Here is a 6000-nt window from a genome sequence, read left to right as displayed (position 1 = left end):
TTGTTTGTAAACACGATTGACTTGGAGGACACTGTATTTTGAGCTCAAAACAAGTTGTATTGCTCATATTTTTATGGTAATGTCCAATAGCATATACATATTGTTTTTTTTGATAACCTTTATATATAAAATACGGAAAAAATATTTAAAAATCGGTAAATAATTACGGATCCTCACCTTTATAGAGCCTTTAAGGCAACTGATCATTGGGCAAAACAGAACGAAACAGTAAAATACAGAACAACATACACACATAGAAAAATTAAGCTGGGGTCACATAGAAAAATAAGCAAAAATACCAACTGGCATTAATTAAAGTCATATGTAAATTTATCATCATTTCATAGATAATTCTGAAAAGAAGCCACATGTCTTCTATCACGATTAAACAAATATTGAATGGTGAATTGAAGATATAAATGTGTTTATTTCGGTTTTCATTTATTTAACATAAATAAAAAGAAGAATACTCAACAATCAGTTGCCATTGTTTTAAATCTTTCTTCTGCCGAGCATTTTTTTTTAAATTTAATGCCTCTTTTAATAAATACTAGAGTTAATGCGCACATATAATTATACACATATATTGTGTTATAACAACCACTCACATACTGAAACATTTGCGAACACAATCATAAATAACGGAAAATAATTATAAAGTGTTTGGACATACTTCGCAATAATGATCGCGTGCAATATAAATTTCGTGATTCAAATAAATTGATGGGATGCATTATATATTGTGTCGGTGATATGTAGTTGATTCATAATACGAATCAAGTTGTCTTTGCGAAGTAAGTTTAATACCGAATGATTCATCTCGATAAACACCGTATATAACAAATGGTGGTACGTACTTCATCTAAACGCCTATGTATAGCACACTGCAATAAATCCTTTATTCCCTAAGAGAACAGCATTTTAATAGTATAGCCTGGAATGACTGATAACCAGACGATTAAAACACGCCGACAAAAAACTTTGTTTTATTCTTGAAATGTTGGTCAGAACCTTACCGTCGACGCTTCCATTGTTTAAGTATCAAGCGGTTTCTAGCATATCCCATTAAATGAAACTAAGTCTTTTTCAAAAATAGGATAGTAAACAAATGAGATTATTGATTTCTGTTCTGAAAATGTGAGCGGTCCATTGCTTTCACAAGGTCGCCGTTGGTTTTCTTGATTTAATTGCAATGAACGCATACTATTCATGCTACATGTACCATGCGTAATATCTCAGCATTTGAAAACGAAATAGTTTGACCGGTATGATATAATGTATTGATATAACAGTCTATAATGAAACAAGCAGACACATGTGGAGAGGTAATGCCTAAACTATACACACTATATACAAAGAAATACTTGTGTTTTTATACCTGTTTTTGCGCATTTGACCAGTTAGTTGAAGTTATAGATAACGTTACTCAACAAAACAAACGATACAACAATTGTTAATCTAATTTCATAATATAAACCAATATTCACTCTTAATTAGTGAGCATTTTTTTATTCATTCAGTAAATTTATATGTGTATTTTAACTTACCGGAACACTTATGAAAAAGCTTAAAGACCATGTTAGCGTATACATCGGCCATGGAATCAATCATAATATATCTGCATCAGTTTCGTATCAAACGTAAGCGAAATCGAATTTCGTGCCATAAAAGCTACAATTCAAGCTTACAGCTGACAGAAATTCGATAGCTTGTCTCCACAGATTCATAATGTTCGTCCATTGATCGTCATTTATATTTAATCGGATATATCATTTTAAATCGTATTGTATAAAGCGGCATAACGTAGAGACTTAAAGACGAATATTAGTATTTATTACCTGAGATTATATTTACGTTTATTGTTTAACAGTTATTGAATACACTTATAAAATTATAATAAATGCAATACTATAAAACAGTAATCAAGAAAGGTTAATATGATTTTGCCCTCATCGGTATTTTACGTCAGGAGTTGATTATTGTGTTGCTAAAATGAACGTGTGTTATGCTCGTATTGTTGTTGTTTTTTACTTAATGGTCTGCCTAATTGGAAATATCAAAATCAATTACCCTAAACGATTTAAATACAATTTATAAAAAACTTCAGGTTTATGTTTACAATCTTGATAAAAACTCAATTTAACGTTTAAATCAACTGACAAACATGGCAATTATACGCGACATATTGTAGTGAACATTGTTTTTCGTTCAATCGAAAAACATATTAAATCCTTTCCGGCATTTAGAATTGAGACTGTCGAATACAAATATAGTTTATCTTTGACCTTGAACTGTCAACACTAATCTGAAAGAACAGAATGAGAGCTATACCCGACGCATTGCATAGGGATGGGGATTGTTTGTTAAAAACCCATTCGATTCGTTCAGTATTATGCAACAAAACTGAGTATCATTGAGATTTGATATTTATCTTTAACCTATAAGTTCACAAACCAATGTGTAAAATCTATTTACAAACGTGTTCATTATGTGGCTAGCATATGTTTGACTGTACATTCATCCGATGCCTCAGTGTTGTACATGTAAAGCGCTCAATTAAATCGCAAAAGGACTCGAGTTTGAACGTAAAGGCAATTTAGTTTTCATTCAACCTATTTTACCTGCTTTAATAATTTTGTAACATTTCCAAACATATAAGTATTTTTAATAAACACATTTTTGCAAATCAGAACTTTTCTGTAACTGAACCCTAGGCAATATGCGTTTACAAATGGTGTACTGCATATAATTCGTACTTCAACAGTTAATAATAGCTGTATACGAAATAAAATATGCTTTATAAGGTTATGAAACGCTTAACATTCTCACCAGGGTAATCTTTAGCGAAAAACGTGGGTACTTAAGTACTTACAATAAGATCAATTGACATTGATTGGAAGTAACATCATGCGACAATATAGGCAATAAGTGTAGGTCAATTACTGCGTTGTCAATTTACTAACCACCGATGTTATACTCTATGTCACATGACGTATACAATTAGTGCAAGCCAATTTCGATAAATGGTTAATTGACCTTTTTCATAATATCTAAATGACGACACACTTTGAGTTATTTTTCGCCATAGTTTATTACTCAGCGAAAGTGATGCAATATTAATACATGTGTCTACGAATGAATTGAACAATTACTTATGCGCTTTGGAAATCTGTTTCAATCTTTTTACAAACAGCCTTCAAGGAATTAGCCCCAGCTAATACTCTAACCCTCGCCTTATAAATGTATATGAAGCCGACTCTTACCTACTATTTTTTATGTATCCGACTTCAAAACATAACATCTGAGATTCCTGAAACTCTAGAATATTATCAGAGCAAACGTTCTTATAACCTACTGCTTGTCTTTAATGTTTATAAAGATACCTTTTAACATACGAACTTTTATTATGATGATAATCAATCCAGATTTGCAGCTTAAAACATAAAAAGACCTGTTCATTGTCTAAAGTCGCAAATGTGTATGCATTGTTAAACGGGTAACGCATAATGCGAACACTTCAACTAGGTGTGCATTGTAAAAGATTAAATGAACACATCCCGTGTGGGTTTGTTTTGAAGTATCCTATAACCATGCTTCATCCTACGCCTACACGTAACCGAAACGTGATTTCATTATATCAGACGTTTCCAAATTAAATTAACTTGCGTTTAGGTCGCCTAAATCCCAATTGCTGACGGCTTTGCCACAACACGTATCATTATTTAAGTTGTCATAGAAACCACTGACTTAATAATCCTGGATAAGAGGATCAGAATTGCATAGGGAATACAATTTGTTTTCTCTGGAAAGAGGATGGTATTTGTTTAATTTCTGTCAAATCAGATCCGGAAAGTTAAAATTATTTATCAATGCAGGCACGTTAAGAAATAAAAGAACGTGTGCTCCTCTGATCAGGGTATGATAAAGGCTTTGTTAGTTGTGCCTATGCAGTTGTTAGTCGTGTTATATATTGTCTTCATTTACGCCAATGAGTCAAGAGTGGCTGAAAACACATATGCAAATACATTTTCGTGGGAAATATTATTTAAAACCTTCAACATTATCAAACTGTGTTAATATTTCACGATATTTAAAAGATGGCTTATATACCTTTTTATTGATAATGCAACGATATGATGCACAATTATAGATTTATTGTAACTAGTCAACACAAATTCTACCCTTGTGGTCTTTTTTCACAAAACAATAGGTACTACTATGGCACTTACAAAAAAGATTACGAAAACACGGTAAATATAATAATACAGAAAACTACCATTCCTGTGAAAAACTAACTTCTTTTATATGTGCAGTTTGTTAGCTTGGCACTCAGCAAGTTTCTTATACGTCGACATCGCATATGTAATAACAATATTTGTTCTATGACTTCTTTACCAAGCATGGTGGCGCAGTTGGTTATTCGCTATTGTTTATTCGTATGAACTTATTTTGGTATCAAGATATTTACTTTAGGTCTTTGTTGCTGACTAAGATTAAGTAAAGGGCCAGCATGTCTTTTCAATGATTTGATGTCTGTAGATCTGTCTTAAAGACGCATTTTGGGTATATTACACTTGTCTCGTGTCGCAAAATATTGCAAATATGTAGCTCAAGTAAACAGAAATAACCTTAAGATACTGGTTGTTAAATGTTAACATAAAGTGTCTGCTATGATAAAGTATGTGCCGAGTGTTTCGGGATTCGTAACCACAATGCTTTTGCATTGACTTATTCAACGCAGAAACCCAAATTTAATATATTTTACATACCTTTTGCCTCGTTGTTTGTACTATATAGTGTATTGTATATGCCAACGACGCGTTCTGTTCTCAAATAAATGGTTAATATTTGTAAAAAAGGATATTCTTAGGTCTTGTAAATTGGTACTTGGAGCGCTGGGACCACTCATATAATATTTTGTTATACACAAACATGCGAACACTTTTTGCCACATCAACCATCAAGTATATGATATCTCCAAGACAACAATATCTTATAACCATGGCAACTGCGAGAAAAGCATTTGGACGCATTCTGGATGTAATTACGTTATCTGCAGTTCCAGACGGGCTGATGCGTAATGAAAGAAAATACCATATAAAATAAGTGTTATTGCAAACATAAATATTGAAATGTCAACATAGGATAATGGCTATGCTTTCCTGAAATGTTTACTGAATATATAAAAACAAACGCTCGTAATCAGCTTAAGATTGATACCACTAGCTGTTAAAATATAAATAAAAAAAATATTTAAATGATTGCGATCGTATGCTAAATACATTGTAAAATACAATTTTATAAAATATAAACTCCGCTCATCAGGAACACATATAACATCATGCGATTGGCTCGGGATGTTAAAAGTTAAATTATAACCAAAGTGCTGATTATTTTTCAAGCATAAGTGAAAATAGATTCCCCGTTATTTTCTTTCAATGTCAGTTGACATTTATTCAATAACTTTCATTTTAAGACGTATTCAATATACCCTTGGGTCATCTGTGTATCTCATTTTATTCCGCATTTTACAGCAAATCGTTAAAACTGACAAGAAATAGAAGCTTTCTGAATTACATATGAATGCATTCGCTTCTACACATGATAACAAATGCTGTATTGGAGATATTAAATAAAATACCAGAGGCACTGAAGGGGAGTATCCAATATCATAGAGTTTGGTATCTACTGAGATAAAAGGCCGAATCAGTCGTTAATCGTCGCTGGGGCAATATTAAGTTTACCTTTTACAATGTCGTTGTCATGCGTCACTCTTTACAACTCTCTCTTCTTTACTTAAAAAACACGTATATATTATATGTAAAACATTAGCGCTCATCAAGCACTGTATATGTATATATATATAAATGTTTACCTTTATCTACTGATTTAAGGTAGGTATATAATATCAATACTGTAAAGTCGTAACGTTTTCAAATAAACTTGAATATTCTAAGAATGTGTAGACATATAGCTTTAATTGCTATGACTACAATAAGC

The sequence above is a fragment of the Dreissena polymorpha genome, chromosome 11, assembly GCF_020536995.1.
Source record: "Dreissena polymorpha isolate Duluth1 chromosome 11, UMN_Dpol_1.0, whole genome shotgun sequence".
NCBI classification, from domain to species: Eukaryota; Metazoa; Mollusca; class Bivalvia; order Myida; family Dreissenidae; genus Dreissena; species Dreissena polymorpha.
This window is presented reverse-complemented; position numbering follows the sequence as displayed.